Source organism: Tachysurus fulvidraco, chromosome 13 (genome assembly GCF_022655615.1).
Source record: "Tachysurus fulvidraco isolate hzauxx_2018 chromosome 13, HZAU_PFXX_2.0, whole genome shotgun sequence".
NCBI classification, from domain to species: domain Eukaryota; kingdom Metazoa; phylum Chordata; class Actinopteri; order Siluriformes; family Bagridae; genus Tachysurus; species Tachysurus fulvidraco.
Genome location: NC_062530.1, coordinates 28,866,250 through 28,888,494, shown reverse-complemented (window position 1 = coordinate 28,888,494; position 22,245 = coordinate 28,866,250). Strand labels below are relative to the sequence as shown.

General features: G+C 36.8%; 2 protein-coding genes and 1 long non-coding RNA gene across 23 annotated transcripts in view; 2 read left to right on the top strand and 1 right to left on the bottom strand.

Annotated features, from left to right (window-relative positions):
- The window catches only part of LOC113657299, a 1,727,325-nt gene that overhangs the window by 124,365 nt on the left and 1,580,715 nt on the right, over positions 1-22,245 (bottom strand). The gene's annotated exons all lie outside the window — the stretch shown is intronic.
- The window catches only part of LOC113634383, a 304,384-nt gene that overhangs the window by 271,983 nt on the left and 10,156 nt on the right, over positions 1-22,245 (top strand). The gene's annotated exons all lie outside the window — the stretch shown is intronic.
- Positions 2,446-5,021, top strand: LOC125146175. 2 transcript variants are annotated; one of them, XR_007144657.1, is made up of 3 exons: positions 2,446-2,669; positions 4,445-4,555; positions 4,697-5,021. It is a non-coding gene; the product is annotated as an uncharacterized LOC125146175 (long non-coding RNA). The 2 variants fall into 2 exon arrangements; XR_007144656.1 differs by lacking the exons at positions 4,445-4,555; positions 4,697-5,021 and adding an exon at positions 3,567-4,119.

The window sequence follows — 22,245 nt, the reverse complement described above, 5'->3', positions numbered from 1 at the left end:
TTAACTGTTATAACATAAAGCCTCTTCTTCTTAGAACTCCAGATCATACCTACAACAATTTACTTACAGTTCAATTCTGTGATGGAAAGTTTTATGAGGAGATGTTTGTGAAGATCTGACCTTCTGTGTACATGTCTAGAAGTTGTTTGTGACTAGAAAACGTTATTACCAGAGATAGTTTCTGCAAAATATTAGAGGCTCGGAATGAGCCGGAGACAAGATGGTGAGACTCGAGGCTAAGTATCAGCTTAGGCAGACCGTGGTAAAGTTATCCTGAGATGATCAGACTTTGTAATGTTGACAATCATTGACAATGTATTTCTTTCTTATGTTTAGTGTTTGATCATGATAATAAATACTCAATGTAATAATGATCTGGGATTTTTATCTTTGAGATTTTGTTGGAGAGTGTTGGGTCCTGTTGTGCAGCAGTACAAATAAATTGTGAACCTTTTTACTCTTGCTTGTGCCTACCAGTGTGCTATTTCTTCAATAATATCAATAACAATTCCAAATGGTAATATTGCATACAGGGTTCAGTCCATAATGTGTATTAAATAGTATAACTAATGTACTTCTGTAGGGAGATAGGAGACGTGTGGGATTTAGAAGCATATAGAAAATCTTCAGTACAGCTTGGAGTAGTCTTCTCAACTACAAGCTCTATCTCAGTTCATTGACTAAAATCAAAGAAGCAAAAGTAATCAGAAGTAAATAAAGTAGCATTTCTTACTTATAAGTGAGTTTTACTGTATATACCTGCATCAATAACATACAGATATAATTACTTCTCAGTGATTCACTCAGTATTCACTCAGCTCTCCTTCAGTAAGTTTACTATACAGGAAGTGTGAGTTTACAGTAGAAAACATCTTTTGTTTAAAAATAAAGACATTTTAAATAGTGAAATACTTCCCATTTCCTAACAGTGATCTGTTTTTATATTTACTTTTAACAGTTTTTTCTAGTTAACCAGCATTAATGTATCCATTGATTTAAGCACTTCCGTACGTTGCTCTGGAAAAGGGCATCTGTCAAATGCAGTAAATGTAAATGTCCATCACTACCTGTCTAATTTCATTCTGATGCATATTGCATATTTTCTGTTAATCCAATAAACCTCATTTCACTACTGAAATATTACTTTAGTGTCCTTCAGTTATTTAACAGATCAAAATAAAACTGCTGATCCAAACACCCAAATAATTATAAATGAAACTCATGGAAATTGTCAGGGGTTCCTAAACTTTTGCATATGATTGTAAACATATTATAGTTCCTACAGACATTTGTTTTTTGGGTGCTGTTAGCATGTAAATACAGGTTTTTATTACCCTGAAGTCATAGACAGGTAATGGGTAGTGCAGGTGCAGAGGTAGTACAGGTGTGCATTAGAAGTGCAGGTGTGTGAGTAGTGCAGGTGTTTTGGGTTGTGCATGTGCATAGAGGGTACAGGTATGCTGGGGAGTATTGGGGTGCTGGAAGTGCAGTTTTATCATTCTCTTTAATTGTTTGGATTCCTGTAGTTGTGTCTTAACAGAATTAACCCCACAGCAAAAATGTAAGACCTCCACCACATTCCCTCTTTCTCAAGTAATTGTTTTTTTTTTTTGCCAGGGTTTATAAAATAACATAACATAAATAAAATTAAATAAAATAACAATGTTATTCAACTAATTGCTCAAATGTATTATTATTTTTTATTATTTATTACTTCTCATTTCAATGTTCTGTATAATATGTTTGATAACATCTTATTGTTGTGTCAAAATTTTCAGTTATTGTAATTCTCATGATATAATTATGTATATTAGTAAAGATGATTGTGTGTGACCCGAATATGACCTTATGCTTTGACAACCTGTCTTCTGACCTGTGTGATAACCATGAGAACTGACAGAACTGCAGGTTTAAGTAACAGACATCACAATCAAAGCCAGAGATTTTTACTATAGAAATAATAGTTTCAACATCTGATTTTGTCAGACATCTGAGCTAAGGTGAGATGCATGAACTCTTTTATTTATTTTATCTGAAATGAAACATTTTCTTTGAAGAAAATTAACTTAGATAAGATTTGTTTAATACAATCTTAATTTTACTTCTCACCAATAATACTATATATTAATTTTAATAAGACATTGTTCCTGTAATGCTCTGTCTATACTGCACATACTGTATACCGTCATGCCAATAAAGCTGGTTGAATTAATCATACTGCTTCCTGAAACACTTAAACTAGCACTTATTTCCCCGTTTGGGAAAAAAAACAACTTAAGTCTGTAAACTTGTGAACCAGTGTTATGTGTGTATTCACTGATAGAGACTTTAAAGCATTTTTTATGTCGCTCTGGATAAGGGCGTCTATCAAATGCTGTAAATGTCAATTAAATTAATTTGAACTAAGAGAGCGTGTGTGTGTGTGTGTGTGTGTGTGTGTGTGTGTGTGTGTGTGTGTGTGTGTGTGTGAGAGAGAGAGAGAGAGAGAGAGAGAGAGAGAGAGAGAGAGAGAGAGAGAGAGAGAGAGAGATATTCTCTTCCATTTTGTGTTTTAAACTCCACATTTTTCTCCTTCGATATCAGTTCACAGTGAAAATGAAAGTCAGCTCGTTTTTGTGACGACAGAAATAACGGAACCTTTTCATTATCTTTTTTCATGAAAGATCACAGTGAGTACATGCTTATAAAGTTGTAATATGTGAATGTTAAGATTATTTAGTAAAAGAAGAACATTTGTGTCTTACACACTTTATTGTTCTCTTTATCGGGTATTACGGTGTAATGCAGCATCTTATCCTTAGTGCAGTGAACAGACCTGTGTGTCATGTGGTGTTTCTTATACATGTGTAAAGTTTACAGGAGTTTGTTAGAGAGGGAATAATATTCATATTCATTATAATATTTCCTGACATATTTCTAATATCTCCTCTTCTTTCTCTCCAACAAATACAAACAGCAGCAATAAGCATAACGGCACATCCTGTTTGTAACACACACACACACACACACACACACACACACACACACACACACACACGCACGCACGCACGCACGCACGGACGCACTCACTCACTCACTCACGCACTCACTCACACACACATTTTAAAATTAAATGTCAGAGAGAATATAAAGCCATCGTAGTGTAAAATATAACGAATGCAGACATCCCAACCTGCAAAAGTCAGGGAGGTATTCAGAACCCCCCCCCCCCAATAACCAAACAAACAAACAAACAAACAAATAGTTAAAAGAAAGTAGCACAAGTTAGTTAATACAAATACAGCGGTTTATGGTTTGTTCATGTTAGTTCACACTGTATTAGTAAATGTTCAAATTAACATTAACAAAGATAAATGTTTGTTAAATAAAAGTGCAGTTCATTATTAGTTCATGTTAACTAACATAGTAAACTAATGTTAAATACGAACCTTATTGTAAAGTGTTACCCAATTATTTGTTAATTATATTAAAATATGTAGATGACTTTTACTATTTATATAAGCTGCTTATACTATATGTAAAGTGCTTTTATTCCATTACGACCTTAGTTTGATGTTTTCATGTAGCCTTGGCAACTAGCCATCCTGAAAAATATGAAGATGAAATGAGTGTGTGTGAGTGAATGATAGTGTGTTTGCCCTGCGATGGGTTGGCACTCCGTCCAGGGTGTATCCTGCCTCGATGCCTGATGACGCCTGAGATAGGCACAGGCTCCGCGTGACCTGTCTGCTAATGTATTTTGAGAGATTCTGTCCTGAATCATTAATCTTACAAGTCAGAGCTACGACAGATGCCTACACCTGTAGATAATATTCAGGATGTATTCAGGATGATATCGTCTATTTCTGTTTACCATTTTTAAACCGAAAAGCTTTATGTAGAACATCATCCTCAACATAGAGCTGAAACAGACGACCATGTGTTTCTGTTGCATTAGAAATACACGTGTTGTGCAGTTTTTTAATAGATTCATTCTTTTCTTTAGTGCCGTGTTAAAGTACAGGACATTTATATTGAAATGTCACATGCAACATTAACCTCTTGTGGACATGCAGATATATTACCTTTACACATTATTAATGCTGTCAGTAATAAAAACTCATTGTTTGTTTAACACTCTGTAGAGGTTTTGTGCTATTCTTTATACAGTCTGCATTTCTATTATTTTCTTACAAGCTTTGTTACGATTTAATATCACAAAGTCAGTTTCAGTTATCAGTTACTGATTCACAACAGTTTATTTATTATAATAACAGATTCCAGGCTATGTTCAATTTATTTAAACTCCCATATAATTTAAGCTCATATTCCACTAACCAGATTTATTATAGATAATATATCTATATAATTTACAGAATCTTAAAAGCATTACTTTATGTAAGGTTAAATGTTAATTCATGCAACAGAAACATAATTTCACATTCTTCTGTTCTTTGCTTACCAGGATCAAGTTATGTTTATAAGATAAAAACCTCTGACTGTTTGTTATAATGTCACGGGAGTGTGAGAAACTCCAATCCTCTGAAATGAGTCAACAAGAGAAGCAACACAAGAGGTAAGGATGCAAATGTTTTTATAGTTTATTAAATATTTCTCTAACTAATACAAACCCCTTTTCCAGAAAAGTTGGAAAAATTGCTAAAATGTAATAAAAGCTAAAATGTGTAATTTGTTCATTCACTTGGGCTTTTAACAGGCAAAAGGACAAAGACAAACTTAAATATATTTGTTAAATATAAATAAATTTAGAAATCGATGCCTGTAGCACACTTAATGAAGTAGTGACAGAGGAACAATAAGACTGACAGGTTTATATTAACACTGTTCTGAAATGTAATTTTTGACATTTTTTTTTATTTGACCCTAATTTCATAACCAGGATATTGTTGTAAACAGCATTTCACTGCATGTCACACTGTGTATGATTGTTTATGTGACAAATAAAAACTGTCAAAAATGATAAAAAAAAAAAAAATTTCATGTCTTTGGACTGGGGGAGGAAATCAGAGTACCCGGAGGAAACCCTCGAGGCACGGGGAGAACATGCAAATTACACACACAAGGCGGAGGCGGGAATTGAAACCACAACCCTGGGGTGTGAGGCAAACGTGCTAACCATTAAGCCACCGTGCCCCCCACAAAGCTCCTGTATTATAGCAAATTATCTGGATAAAATTAAATAAATTTAATTAAGCACTTAATCATCAACACATTTATTTGGTCTGTAAGTTTTCTAACATTCAGTGTATAATCTCCTAGTTCAGTGGTTTTGCTCCAGATGTTTAGTGTAATGGCTGAACCCCAACCTGTCAGTGATGCGTGGAGAAAAACAGACCCAAATGCAGGACAGCTAAAAGAAAACTGGGTTTATTAACTTAAAAAACACGAAGCAGGACAAAGACAAAATGAGACATGACGACAACAAAAGACAGAGTATTCCGCACTGCTTAAGGCAACTACAGTAAATACTAAATCATGAACAGGTATGCAGAAGCAGGCAGGAAAAGACAAGTGCGGGGCAGACACATGACACAAAACACAAACAAATGCACATGGCCAAAGTCCGGGCTGAGTCCTGACACAACCCCCCAAAACACACCACACACTCACACTCACACACACACACACACACACACACACACACACACACACACACACACACACACACACACACACACACACACACACACACACACACACACGAGACATCTGTCACTTAAGATAAACAAGAAGTAGGAATTTTTTTTATCTAACTTTACTTCATATCCATTTGTGGAGTTCTGTGTTCAATTTTAACCAAGAAAAACAATAACAAACATATTTATATTTATAAGAAAATGTAATTCATTCAACAGTACTTTGAGGAAATACATTCATATGATATAGTTATAGCAGGTAATGAAATGAAGATTAGTTTAAGATGTCTAAAACTACACATATAGAACTCAGGTATGTTTCAAAGACAAAACTATTCCAGATTAAACAGTGTAAGTAACGCTATAAGAGCAGAGCTGTGCTCACACTCAGAAGCATCGACTTTCTACGGCCTGCTGTACTTCCTGTATATCTTGAGTGACAGATGTCTCTTCCAATCAGCAGTAAGAATTCTATTCACCAACTATACCTAACGTTTTTGGTTTGTCTGAATTGTCTGTGCTTTTGCATTTGTTATTTTGTTTTCAGGTTTATTTTGGTTTTCACTTCTCAGCCACTGTAGTATATGTGATGAAAATGTTAATCGTTATATCTTGTAGATAAAACTACCAAAAGTGTTTCTCTTTACTCTTTAGTGGAACAAAGGAAAGGCCAGATTCCCCTGTGCCCAGCTGTGTGTCTATGAAGAGTGATCAATCACTGACACGTCCACTCAACTTTACAGGTGGAACATCCTCTATGGAAAGGTATTTATCTCTCCTCCTAGCCTAACATTAGTGATGTTTAGTAAAAAATGCTAAAGATTTGGAAAGAGGTGAAGCAGACCCCTTGTGGCAGTAATATAAATAGTCTGTGGATGTGACTATTTCTATTTATCATTGAATTCCATGCATTTTAAATTATGATGAACTACTACTAATAAATACAGAATACTAAGACATTTAAACAGAATGTAAATGCAGACACTGTGTCCAGATGTTTTCATTTTCTAGAGGCTTTGGGCTAGTTTCAGGTCTTATACAGCTTGCCAAATCAGTACTGAACACATCACAATTTTGCTCAGTAAATATATTTTTAAAGGTGTTGTTGACAAGAAATTTTCACCAAAAGGGCATAAAGTATACAAAAATGCATTTCTGATTTCAGTGCATTTCTTTGGAGTTATTGCTTTAATCACACATAAATGAAATAAATGTGAAATAAAGGCAGATCGATGGGCTGCAATTTATAAAATGGAATTAAATGTGGACTTGACATGACACTTTAGGTTTTTATCGATGATGCAGCTATTTTCAGTGGAATACTAAGGGTAGTTTTGAAATGCCTTAACGACATGGGTTCTTTTGGCACATGTATGCTGGTTTATGCTCTTGTTTGGATTGAAAGAAGGAGACATGTATGTCTTCAGTTAAGGAGGCCATTAGCTGCTTATAAGCACATATTAATCAACACATCTATTGAGTCTTTATCCTTTTTAACATTTAGTGTATAGTCTGCTGGTTCAGTGGTTAAGACCACTGATGAGATGACTGAAAAGTTACATTTCTTTTTACTTTTTAACTTAACCCTGATCTTTAATCTAGGGGTGCAGCGTAATGGCTGACCCTCCATTCTTACCCAAACTTTTTACAATCTAGATTACATACAGACATTTTACTGTATAGGATAAAAAACAGGTTGTGCAGTGTATGTGCATGAAAATGTGAATCATTACAATTCATTTGGAATTAATTTGAGGAATTCATATGATATGCTGATAGCAGGTAATGACATAAAGTTTAGTTTATGATGTCTAAAACTACACATATAGAACACAGGTATGTTTCAAAGACAAAACTATTCCAGATTAAACAGTAACGCTATAAGAGCAGAGCTGTGCTCACACTCAGAAGCATCGACTTTCTACGGCCTGCTGTACTTTCTGTATATCTTGAGTGACAGATGTCTCTTCCAATCAGCAGTAAGAATTCTATTCACCAACTATACCTAACGTTTTTGGTTTGTCTGAATTGTCTGTGCTTTTGCATTTGTTATTTTCTTTTCTAGTTGATTTTGTTTTTCACTTCTCAGCCACTGTAGTATATGTGCATGAAAATGTTAATCATTATATCATGTAGATAAAACTACCAAAAATGTTTCTCTTTACTCTTTAGTGGAACAAAGGGAAGGCCAGATTCCCCTGTGCCCAGTGGTGTGTCTATGAAGAGTGATCAATCACTGCCAGTCCCACTCAACTTTACAGGTGGAACAACCTCTATGGAAAGGTATTTCTCTCTCCTCACAGCCTCAGATATAACTTTACTAATGGTTCTCAGAATTCAGTTTTTTTTTTTAGCTTCAATATAAAGTGTTGTTTAGTTGTTAAATTTCAAAGTTAGTAGTGAGCTAGCAACATATAGCAGTGATGATTAAATGTGAAGGTTATACCAGGTAATGTTCACATGTATACTATCAGGAAATCGAAATAGTTAGGAAAGGCATGTTAATAAAACACAAATGACTGAAAGGACAGATTAGTAGATGAGTAATGTTTATTAATAAAGGGGGGGGGGCATGGTGGTTTAGTGGTTAGCACGTTCGCCTCACACCTCCAGGGTTGGTGTTCGATTCCCGCCTCCGCCTTGCGTGTGCGGAGTATGCATGGTCTCCCCGTGCCTCGGGGGTTTCCTCCGGGTACTCCGGTTTCCTCCTCCGGTCCAAAGACATGCATGGTAGGTTCATTGGCATCTCTGGAAAATTGTCTGTAGTGTGTGTGTGTGTGTGTGTGTGTGTGTGTGTGTGTGTGTGTGTGTGTGTGTGTGTGTGCACCCTGCGATGGGTTGGCACTCCATCCAGGGTGTATCCTGCCTTGATGCCCGATGATGCCTGAGATAGGCACAGGCTCCCCGTGACCCGAGAAGTTCAGATAAGTGGTAGAGAATGAGTGAGAGAGAGAGTGAGTGAGTAGTAATAAAGGCTAACACAAAGGTCTGGAAAGAGGTGAAGCAGAGACCCCTGGTGGCAGTAATATAAATAGTCTGTGGATGTGACATGATCTATTTATCATTAAATTCCATGCATTTTAAATTATGATGAATTACTACTAATAAATACAGAATACTAATACATTTAAACAGAATGTAAATGCAGACACTGTGTCTAGATGTTTTCATTTTCTAGAGGCTTTGGGCTAGTTTCAGGTCTTATACAGCTTGCCAAATCAGTACTGAACACATCACAATTTTGCTCAGTAAATATATTTTTAAAGGTGTTGTTGACAAGAAATTTTCACCAGAAGGGCATAAAGTATACAAAAATGCATTTCTGATTTCAGTGCATTTCTTTGGAGTTATTGCTTTAATCACACATAAATGAAATAAATGTGAAATAAAGGCAGATCGATGGGCTGCAATTTATAAAATGGAATTAAATGTGGACTTGACATGACACTTTAGGTTTTTATCGATGATGCAGCCATTTTCAGTGGAATACTAAGTGTAGTTTTGAAATGCCTTAATGACATGGGTTCCTTTGGCACATGTATGCTGGTTTATTCTCTTGTTTGGATTGAAAGAAGGAGACATATACTGTGTGTCTTCAAAAAAACACATCGCAATTTTGCTCAGTAAATATATTTTTAAAGGTGTTTTAAAGAAATTTTCTCCAGAAGTCAGTAACAACCCAAAAACAAAACAAAATAGTTGAGTTTATAAATTAAGTTATGCATAATAAAATGTAATGACACAGGGAAAAAGTATTGAACACACTTACTGATTTTTTTTAAAAACTTTGTTCAAAGTCCTTTGTTGCTTCAAGATGCCTCCTGTATGAAGAAACTAGTCACATGCATTGCTCAGGTGTGATTTTGGCACATTCTACTTTAAATCTTGAAGTTTCCATCGGTCCCTTCTATGAACTCTGATCTTTATTTCTTACCATAGCTTTTTTATTGGATTCAGGACAGCTGATTGGCTGGGCCATTCTAGCAGCTTTATTTTCTGTCTCTGAAACCAGTTGAGAGTTTCCTTGGCTGTGTGTTTGGGATCATTGTCTTGCTGAAATCTCCACCCTCGTTTCTTTATCATCCTGGTAGATGGGTCTCTGTATATTTTTCCATTCATCTTTTTTTTCAATTATATGAAGATTGTCGGTGCCGCATGCTGAAAAACACCCCCACATCATGATGTTCCCACCTATAAGCCTCACTGTTGGTGTGGTGTTTTTGGGGTGATGTGCAGTGCCATGTGACCTCCAAACATGGTGTATTATGACATCCAAAGAGTTCAATTTTGGTCTTATTTGACCAGACTATATTCTCTTAGTATTTCACAGGCATGTCTAAATGTTATGCAGCAAAATTTAAACGAACTTCAACATGCTTTTTCTTCAGCAATGAAGTCTTGTGTGGTGAGAGTGCATACAGGCCACTGCGGTTGCTTATTGTTTTCTTTGAAACAATTGTACCTGCTAATCTCAGGTCTTTCTGAAGCTCTCCACAAGTCATTGGCTCTTGAACAACTCTACTGATATTTCTTTTAACTCCTCTGTCAGAAATCTTGAGAGGAGCACCTGGTCATGGCCGGTTTATAGTGAAATGATGTTCTTTCCATTTCCAGATTATAGCCCCAATATAATGTTTACTGGAACATTCAGAAGTTTAGAAATTCTTCTGTAACCAATTTTACAACTATAAGGTTGTGAAGCTCTTTGCTTTTATCCATCATGAGATGTTTCTTTTATGACCCCTGGGTAATGGGACACATTTTTATAGGCCATCAGTTGGTACTGAACCAGTTGATATTAATTTCCACTGACAAGGGGCAGGATTGCTTTCTAATTACTGTTAGATTTCGGCTGGTGTCTTAGCTTTTCATGACTTTTTGCACCTCCCTTTCTTCATGTGTTCAATGCTTTATTATTCCGTTTTATTACGCATAACTTATTTGTTTTGTTTTCTTTGTATTTATGGATTACTTGGGTTGTTACTGACTTCTGGTGAAAATTTCATGTCAACAGAAACATATTTACTGAGAAAAATGGTGACAGAGTTTGTATTCTTTTCCTGTGTTGGTGTAAAGTTAGAATCATACAAACATTTTGCTGTGAATTTATAGATTATAAATTCAGAACATGTTTCTATATAATGATTGGAATGCAGGGCATAATGTATACAAAAATGCATTTCTGATTTCAGTGCATTTTGTTGGAGTTAATGTTTTAATCACACATAAATGAAATAAATGTAAAATAAAGGCAGATCAAATGGAATTAAACGTGGACTTGACATGACACTTTAGGCTTTTATCGATGATACAGCCATTTTCAGTGGAATACTAAGGGTAGTTTTGAAATGCCTTAATGACATGGGTTCCTTTGGCACATGTCTGCTGGTTTGTCTCAATTGTCTGTGTTTTTGCATTTGTTATTTTGTTTTCAGGTTTATTTTGTTTTTCACTTCTCAGTCACCGTAGTATATGTGCATGAAAATGTGAATCATTACATCATGTAGATAAAACTACCAAAAATGTTTCTCTCTACTCTTTAGTGGAACAAAGGAAAGGCCAGATTCCCCTGTGCCCAGCTGTGTGTCTATGAAGAGTGATCAATCACTGCCAATCCCACTCAACTTTACAGGTGGAACATCCTCTATGGAAAGGTATTTCTCTCTCCTCACAGCCTCAGATATAACTTTACGAATGGCTCCCAGAATTCAGGTTCTTTTTAGCTTCAATATAAAGTGTTGTTTAGTTGTTAAATTTCAAAGCTAGTAACATATAGCGGTGATTTATTAAATGTAAAGGTTATACCAGGTAATGTTCACATTTATGCTAGCAGGAAATCTAACTAGTTAGGAAAGGCATGTTAATAAAACACAAATGACTTGAAAGGACTGATCAAAAATTCTGCATGAGAAAAACATCAAGAGTCAAGATTAGTAATGTTTAGTTATAAAGGCTAACACAAAGGTCTGGAAAGCAGAGACCCCTGGTGGCAGTAATCTGTTTCTATATCTAAATAGATATACTATATCTAACTATATCTATTTATCATTAAATTCCATGCATTTTATATTAAGATGAGCTACTAATAATAAATACAGAATACTGATACATTTAAACAGAATGTAAATGCAGACACTGTGTCCAGATGTTTTCATTTTCTAGAGGCTTTGGGCTAGTTTCTGTAACATCATGGATGCCTTTCAGGCAAACCCGCGGCCACCAGCACACCTATTCATTGGCTTTCGGTCACGTACCTACAATTAGCATGACACCTAGTGTCTTGTAACACTTGCCTACACCACTATTTAAGACCCAGAGTTTTGGTGCTTGGAGTGCGGTCATAGTGTTTGCCAGAGTTCGGGGCGATAATACGTATTGTCAAAAAGCTTTTTAACTAAGAACTTTTTAACTAGCTTTTATTGTCATTACAACATAAAACAAAGACAGAGCTAAGGACTTAGTCCTAGACTTTAGTCCTAACTAAATAAAGTGCAACTGTGCAACCTGGTGCAAACAGTGCAGGACAAGACAAACAAGACAGTGCAGGACAAGACAGAAAGACAGTGCAGGACAAAAGACAGTGCAAACAAAAAATACAAGACAATATAATGTACAAAAGACAATACACAATAGACAATAAACAGAAACAGTGCCGAACAATGTAAATACTGTATGTCCAATCAATATTGTGTGTGCAGAAATATTAGAATGAATGCAGTTTTATAGGTCCAGTTACATAGATACTGTATACATACATACAGATATTGTAAAGGATTGTGCAAAACAGCAATCGAATGAAATGTGAGAGAGCATGTGCAAAGAGCAAAAACAGTGTACAAAACAGCATGTAAACAGTTTGATATTATGGTGCTATAGACATGGCTGTAGACATGGATGTATATTGGAAGTGTGTGTATTTGGTGTAGGTCATGCAATAAGCAATAGACTTGGGTTAATAAAATCAAACTCAAAAAAAGAAAGAAACAAAAAACCCACAATATTTTGCGCTTTGAATTTCAGCAGCATGAATACAGGACAATTCTTCACACCATGGGACTGCTTAGCTGTGGTTTACACTCTTTTTATTAGAAAGCCTGTACACATTTATTCAAGCATTTATCTAATCAACCAATTGTGTCCCAGCCATGCAATGCATAAAATCATGCAGATACAGGTCCATAGCTCTGGGGAATGTTCACATTAACCATCAGAATATGGGCTTTATCTCTAGAATTTATTTAGAATGGTGTGAAAAATAAAAACCTGTGAGTGGAGGATATGTAAACTAAAACATCTAGTTGATGACAGAGATCGGAAGAGATTGACCAGACTGGACTGAGCTGGCAGGCAGTCCATAGTAACTCAAAGCCGGCGAGTCAGTAAATCATTTGTAGAAAGATGTCCTTCATACAGTCTAGGGGATTTTTCTGCCTGTAGTAGGTGACATGTTGCATGTCGTTCCACATTCATTGTGGATCATTGCTATTGAAGTGATCTTTTATTAATCCTGGTTGTGACTCTGTCACCCAAACTTCATCATGGTCTTTGAGCAGTGAGTTAGCACAACACGGACATGTCATATATCAAAACAATCAGCACGATGAGGGGAACTTGCCACATGCAGCAAGCACCATTCACATTTTCTTCAGGAAATGTACATTCTATTTTTATTGTCCTAGAGGGTACAACATCATCCACACACTGACTGAGGTTGAGGTACAGATGCTGCATATTCCTCTAGATCCTTCTAAAATCAGTACGCTCAAAGCGATTTTGAAGAACTTTGATGTTCTTGGTGATCAAATTCTCATGTTTCTGCAACATGTTGTATGAGGTATGGCCGGGGTGAGGGCAACTGTAATGATGGCCCCAAGGCAGAAGATCTAGAATCAGTCAGCAGACTTTATTACAGAAAGAAAAACAAACAAACAGACAAATCCGAAAAAATATCCAAATATCAGCATAAGAAGAACAGGCAAAAAGGTCAGCAGCGTACCAACAAATATCTGGTAAACAAATCCACAAAACGCAAGAAAATCAAAGTCGAGAAAATATAAACTAGATCATAAACATGAAAACTAGACAATAATCAAAAGTCTTGGTTTGTGACACATGCAAACGATACTTCGCAAAGAAGGTGGTGTGCATGCAGCTTAAATGTCCATACAAACCAGGAAGTGATCTGACCAGGAAGTGGTTCAGTATTCAGGTGAGGGCTTCCTCTGGTGGTAGTGAGAGGGCAAAGCAGTTTGTGATATTACAGCAGCTACATCTTTGTTGGTGCTGTACTTGTTAGTGTAAACATGGCCCAGTGTGCTCCCACTTCATGGACAGTTGCAGGTAAATCGTTAATAGTATGTTCCTGAAAATTGCTTAATTATAATCCCCAGCAGTGATGAAAAACTGTGGAGTTGCTTTTGTTAGTGCAACTGATGGTGCTGAAAGTCTGCACCATCAGACGTGGAACATGCACATCTGCAATAATGATGATGGTAAACATTCTCAACATGTAGTGCAGTTGAATCTTGAATAAATATTATACAAACCCCATTTCCAGAAAAGATTGAACGCTTGATAAAAATGCACTAAAAACTAATAACTGTCATTTGTTAATTTATTTGGACTCTTATTAAACAGACAAAATGATAAAGAAAAGATCTTCTGTGTTTTTACTGACAAACGTAATTCGATTTGTTTCTTTTCTCCTTCCCTTTTAATGTAATGCAGTTGAAGTTACTGATTGTTGCAGGTTTGCAAGTGGAAATTTTTGCAAGACTTGATCTGCTTGACAGTCTGTGGTAGCTATTGTCTGATTTCCTCTACATGATACAATATTTTCAATAAGAGACAGATCTGGACTGCAGGAGTACACTGACTTTCCAAAGTACTCCTAAGATCATGTGGCTATGTCCATCACAGTAAAATGAGGTTTTCTCATACAATACCACCTGAGGACTTGATGGTCACATGCACTCAGCAGAGGTTTCTACCCTTGGTTTTTACACACAGAGATTTCCCTGACTCCCTGATTTTTTTCAGAAGATTATGAACTGTAGATGGTGAAGGTTTTTTGCAATTTTGTGAAGAGAAACTGTGTTTCTGTACTGAATGACAATATTCTAACAATGTTTGGCACAAAGTGGTGAGCCATGACCCAACCTTGCTTGAAAATGATAAGCCTCTGTTAAATGATCCTTTTATATCTAGTCTGATTCCCTCACCTGTTACCATTTAACCTGCTAATTGTGGAGTCTTCAGTATAGTTTAAGCATAAACCTCAGTTTTATTTTGCCTTTACTTTTTGATTGTGTTGCTGGCATCAATATCTAAAGGTTGTTTATATTTCTTCTTCCTCTACTTTCGACTATCTCTTGCCACCTAACTCTATCTCGCACCAATTAAATTCATGTCCTTATTTACCACATCCATATATCTCCTCTTTGGCCTTTCTCTTGTCCTCTTACCTGCAGCTACATCTCCAACATACTACTACCAATACAGTATAACCATCTCCCTCCACTGTACATGTCCAAACCATCTCAATCTATCCTCTCTGACCTTGTCCCCAAAACAGCCAACCTGAGCTGTCCCTCTGATGTGCTCGTTCCTAATCCTGTCCATCCTCGTCACTCCTAAAGAGAACCTCAACATCCTCATCTCTGCTACCTCCATCTCCGCCTCATGTCTCATACAGCAGAGCTGCTATCACTACTGTCTTCTACACCTTTCCTTTCATTCTTACTGACAATCTTCTGTCACACACAACACTCCTGACACTTTTCTCCACCCAGTCCAACCCACCTGTAAGCACCTCTTTTCCACATTCTCCGTCACACTAGACGGTTGACCTCAAATACTTAAACTCCTGCACCTTCTTGACCTCAGCCCCCTGTAATCTCACTGTTCTACTTTCATCCCAATCGTTCATACACGTGTTCTGTCTCACTACCACTGACTTTTATTCCTTTAATTTTAGAGCAGACCTCCACCTTTTCAGGTGTTCCTCCACCTGCTCCCTATTGTCACTACAGATCACAATGTCATGTACAAACAACATGTCCATAGAGATTCCTGTCTGACTTAATCTGTCAACCTGTCCATTACCATAGCAAACAAGATGGGACTCAAATCCGATCCTTGATGTAGACCCACCTCAACCTCCATTTCCTCCAACTCAACCTGCGACCACCTCTGCAGACGCGGGACCTGAACAACGAGGCGCAGCCGAAGCTGAAAAATACAGCCAGGCGGGATCGGAGAGTACGCAGTGGGAATCCTCACAATCCTCCCTCGAGAACCGACCGGGCATGCACCTCTCCCAAACAAACAACACAAAGAGAGTGCATGTCGTCCCCTGTGATAAAGCGGGGGCACGGATGCACGCATCCCTTAAAATGCTTAGTTTGCAACTTATTATTGTTTTCTCGCCTAGCTTTACCTAAAATATATATTTTTCTCACCCTGCACTAGACAGACAGGACAAACAATTGACACACATACACAGAGCACTTCCTGAAGACAAAGAAGCTGGTGTAGTGTGACGTGGATGCCCATATATGGACTTGCTGGTGTGCAATCACTCCGTCACGTGTCCTTCCCGAGCCATAAAATGGCATGTGTGCACACAGAGCTTCAGACACAACTTCCTCACAGAAGCTTTCCCATAGCGTCAGCACTGACGCAGCGTCGAGTTCCCTCGGAAGGGAACAACAGTTACAATCAATGACTCACAAACACAATGACAATGGCATGAACATATATAAGTCCGCAAGGATCAAGTGCAACGGCAGGAAAAATGAGAAAGGTACCACCGCCCACATAAACATGACAAAGCATACGATATGGAAACACCTGCCAGTACCTTTCTATCTCTATCTTTAATCACCCTTATCTGTTGTACATCCTTCCTATCTCTAGGTCTCTGTCTCGCTAATCTGTACAAGTCCTTCTTGTGACCTGGCATACAACTCATCCTATGCTTGACATTTGCCATGTACCTCTTCACTCTGTGCTGCGATTCCTTGTAATCCTGTATATGTTCTTTGTTCCTTTCTACATCCCACTTCTTTTTAGCTAGCCTCTTCCTCCAAATGCTGTCCTGTACCTCCTTGTTCCACAACCACTTTGCAGTCACTAATCTCTCTCAGATTGCCTTTATATAGAATGTAGTCTACTTGCGTACTCCTACCTCCACTCTCATAAATCTATGTTCCTCTCTCTTCTGAAAATAACTGTTAACTACAGGTTCCTTTCCTTAATGCCAAACCTGCCCATCACCTCCTCATCATCTCTGTTCCCCTTACCAACATGTGCATGGAAGTCTGCTTCAATCACTACTCTCTCCCATCTGGGAATACTCTCCATCACCTCATCTAACTCACTCCAGAATCTCTCCTTCTATTCTAACTCACAGATTTACACTCTGTCCTCAGACCTTTACTCCTGCCTTTCCTCTTGTCCCTCCTCTCCTTCCTCAACCAACAGTAGTCCAATTTCCGCCAACCTGTAGGTCAACAGTGTCGGTGGTGGTGGTTGTTAACCCATGCCTCAATAGATCCTGGTCCGGGATTCTCATCTTTAGTTTTGTTCACATTAAGTCCCACAAAGCCAAGGTTCAGGCCATAATTTCTTGCCCCTAAAACTAAATGTGACTTTAGAAGATTTTTAGGCATAGCTGGAGTTTATTGTTCTTTTGGATGTAGTTTTGCCCCTTGGTAACCTTTTGAATTCCTAAAGGTATTGTTAGCCAGCTCCCCACTGCTTGCCAAAAAGCATTTTACATAAGTGGTACATAGAAGTCAGTGGAACAGGGGAAGGAGCTGTTATCTTTCAGGAGGATAGTCAAAAATGATCTTATTAGTTTGTGATCTTATTAATTATTATTAGTTATTAGAAAAATAAAAAAGCTTGTGAATCACCAATATAATAACAAAAAAGTCTTTAATAAATAAAGGCATGTGTGTTACCTTTAGCTGTTGCTAGCTAAATTACATTTTGAACTTTACCTGGGTAGTACTTCATGATCTATCATCTTTTTTGGAAATGTTTTGCTGTAATGAATGTTGTAACCTTCTTGTCTTAGGTTAACGTAACTAATACCTAATTTAAGTATTAAGAAATTTAAGCTGGGCTAGTATCAGAAGCTCTAGATACGACCATGGAGCCTGAGATAGTGAATGGTCATCAGAGAACAGACAACACAAAACAGATAAATTTGAAGATTGTATTATACAAAACCTCAAATAAAGAAAAGAGTCCATGGAAGTTCTTGATGCATGTGGTGTGTGTGTGTGTTTCTTAGAGTATGTTCTCTTCACTACCCGGGTAGGCAAGGCAAGGCAAGTTTATTTGTATAGCACATTTCATACACAGAGGTCATTCAAAGTGCTTTACATAGAAATTAGAAAACAGTTTATAAAAGAGAAAAAAATATATATGAAAAGTAAGAAACACGATAAAATCATAACAAAAACAAATAACAATTAAAGAAAATAAATGTGATTTTAATAAAAACAGTTTAAAATATGTTAAAAAAATAAAACAGGAGTAAAAGTGATTTGGATAAAAAGTGCAGTCAGTGTGAAGCAGCACAGTCAGTGTGAAGCAGCACAGTCAGTGTGAAGCAGCACAGTCAGTGTGAAGCAGCACAGTCAGTGTGAAACAGCGCAATCAGGGTGAAGCAGCACAGTCAGTGTGAAGCAGCACAGTCAGTGTGAAGCAGCACGGTGCTCATTCAGTAAATGCAGAGTTAAACAGATGTGTTTTTAATCTTGATTTAAAAGTGTCTACTGTTGAAGCACATCTGATCTCTTCTGGAAGCTGATTCCAGCTATAGGTGGCATAATAACTAAATGCTGAAGCACCTTGTTTTGAGTGAACCCTTGGTATCTCTAACTGACCTGATCCTAATGATCTGAGTCATCTGCTTGGTTTATATTCAATTAGCATATCTGTCATGTATTTCGGTCCTAAGCCATGAAGTGATTTATAAACCAGTAACAATACTTTAAAATCTATTCTAAATGTAACTGGAAGCCAGTGTAAGGACCTGAGGACTGGAGTGATGTGCTCAGATTTTTTGGTTCTGCTCAGAATTCTGGCAGCAGCGTTCTGTATGAGCTGCAGATGTCTAATGGTCTTTTTGGGGATCCCAGTAAGGAGTCCATTACAATAATCCACCCTGCTGGTGATGAAAGTATGAACAAGTTTCTATAAGTCCTGTCTTGAGACAAAACATCTAATTCTGGCTATATTTCTGAGATGGTAGTAAGCTGATTTGCTTATCGCTGTCACATGACTACTGAAATTAAGGTCAGACTCTAAAATTACACCAAGATTTCTGACTTTATTTTGTGTCTTTAGACCCCTAGAGTCAAGGTGTGCGTTAACCTTGAGAGTTTCATCTTTATTTCCGAATACATTGACTTCGGTTTTGTCTTTGTTTAACTGGAGGAAGTTTTTACGCATCCGGCTGTTAATTTCATCAATGCACTTACATAGAGAGTCAATGGGGCTATAGTCATTAGGGGACAGGGCTAAGTATATCTGGGTGTCATCTGCATAGCTGTGGTAAGCAATTTGGTTCTTTTTCATTATTTGACCAATTGGGAGCATATACAGATTAAAGATAAGCAGTGCAAGAATTGAGCCCTGTGGGACTCCACATGTCATGGTTGTCCACTCAGATTTATGGTTACTTATGTTCACTTAGTAACCCCTCCCTTTTATTTATGATTTAAACCATTTGAGGACCATCCCAGAAAGCCCTATGAGCACTGTCTCTGTGCTGTGATGCTGGCAGAAACCAGATTGAAAATTGTCCAGGTAGCCATTTGAGTTTAAGAATTTGTTCAGCTGATTGAAAACAACCTTTTCAATGATCTTGCCTATAAAAGGAAGATTAGAGATCGGTCTGTAGCTAAGTGTGGTTTTGTCTAGGTTACTCTTTTTTAGGAGAGGCTTAACAACTGCCGTTTTTAGGGACTCTGGAAAAGTGCCTGTGAGCAGAGAGGTATTTACTATTTTTAAGAGGTCAGTTTCTAAGCAGTTAAGTACCTTTTTGAGAAAGGATGCGGGGTGGGGGGGTGGGGGGGGGGCTGCAAGTTGATGCTTTAAGATGTTGTACTGTTTCTTCCAGGGTTTTTATATCAATTATGTCAAATTCTGAGAAAATGACAAATTTTTGAGGTTGTTGTAGTGAGGTCTGACTGACCACATTACAATATGAGGCCGTATTGATTGACATTCTGATATTACTGATATTCTCAGAGAAAAAGTTTGCAAACTCATTGCATTTGTTGTCAGAGAGCATTTCACTAGGAACTTGATTTGGGGGGTTTGTTAGTGTCTCTACAGTAGCAAAAAGAGTGTGAGTGTTGTTTATGTTGTTGTTTATAATGTTTGAGAAGAAGATCTGTCTAGCTGTGCCTAGTTCTACATTGAAAGCACGAAGACTGTCCTTATAGATGCTATAATGTACTTCAAGTTTTGTTTTCCGCCACATACCTTCAGCTTTTCTGCATGTTCTTTTCATGCTCTGTACCGCTCTTGTGTTTCTCCAAGGTGCTTTACGCCTGCCAGTGATCATCCTGACCTTTACTGGAGCTATACCATCAATAGCATCTTTAACTTTTAAGTTAAAATTTTCAAGGAGAACATCAACAGAGTCTGCTGATATGTTTGGCAACATTGATATATAACCAATTGTAAAGGTTATAAATACTCTAATCACTATGCAAATGAATAGGCACACATCACACCACATAACATAAGTCAGTTCCAATGAACAAGAATCAGTCACTCATGTACTTCCATCTCACAGTACAAAAATAAATATTAGGATTTCAGAAACAGATATTTAGGTTTTTTTTCCTTTTTAAATCTATTTTTCCATCTTAATAACATTTTAACCATCACATTGTAACATATGTATTCTTTTTAACAGCTAAGATAACTTATGCTCCTCATATACATATTAAACATGTTTATTCACAATTAAATTAACTAAATCACCCTTATTTTAAATACATGTAAATTAACTTAAGTCAACAGAACAGTATGAAGGCACCTTTAGTGGTGTAAACATTATTAAATATCTGCTACAGTGGTGTCTAACTTAGCTGAGCTAGCATAACAACCGAATAGAACTTGCATTTAAATGTTAACAATTAGCATGCGGCTAGCGCGATTAGCGAACTTTTATGAAGTTTTTTCCATTCCCTTTAGACGGAATTCCTCCTCAGCTGGACTGCAAAAGCATCCAACTAGAACTGACAAAAGTAAAGAAATACACCATAAGGAAAGGTATAATATTTACAACCCGAATTCCGGAACTGTTTTTTTTAAATCTGAATAAAATGAAAACTAAAAGACTTTCAAATTACATGAGCCAAAATTGTATTCACAATAGAACATTGCATGATAGTGCTTTAGGTGGCATCTGTAGATGGCACAGTTGGTTCTGGAAGTGTTTCTGGACACATTTAATGATGTCACTGACACAATCATGCCAATGAGTGTTGTTTGAGGGCCCGAAGACCACGGACATCTAATAAAGGTCTTTCGCTTTGTCCTTTCTCCAGTTTCTCTGAATCTTTTGATGATGTTATGCACTGTAGATGGTGAGATTTGCAAAGCTTTGGAGAGCCTCTGCCCATCTTTACTTCTGAGAGACTCTCTAAGACATCCATTTTATAGCTAATCATGTTACAGACCTGATATCAATTAACGTCATTTGTTGTTCTCCCAGCTGAATCTTTTCAAAAGTTCTTGCTTTTTCAGCCATTTATTGCCCTGTTTCAATTTTTTTTTTGAGACCTGTAGCAGGCATCATTTGAAATGAGCTCATTTAGTGGATAAAAGTGTGAAATTTCTCCGTTTAAACACTTATGTTATCTATGTTCTATTGTGAATAAAATATTGGCTCATGTTATTTAAAAGTCTTTTAGTTTTCATTTTATTTAAATTTAAAAAACATCCCAACATTATAATGTAAATGAGTATTTCTCATTACATGTTGATATTTATTAGTCTAATTTGTTAATAATCCTAAAATAAATTATTTGTCTGCAGAGATGATCCTGAGAAAACTTTTCTGAAAAGTCCCAAATTAGAAAATAAGATTGCAAACTTTCTGCACAACATCTTTCAGGTAAGATTTAGATTTTCTTTGGTAATATTTCCTGCAATGTCCTTCACTGCAAATTTTACAAACATTTTATAATGTTTATTACAGCTGATATTTAATAAATCATAATAAAGGGTGAATGCACAGAATCACTGGAGCACTGATGACTGTGAGATCAGACCTGTTAGAGCGCAGAGAGTGAAGGGAGATCGTTAATTTAATTAAAATCTACTTTCAGCATCTGTGCATTTATTAATTAAACATTTAGTTTTAGCTTCTCTTTAACCTCACATTGCATTTCCAAATCCAGCAAAAAAAAAGAGCAAAATGTGTAAAATATTCATGCCATCGCCATTTCTAAATTTAATTCAGGAGAAATAGAAAGCACACAAAATAATTTTTATTGAATTTATTTTACAACCTACCTGTAAAATAAATATATCTGTGCACACAGAGGTGTGATAAAGATCAATTATTACCAAT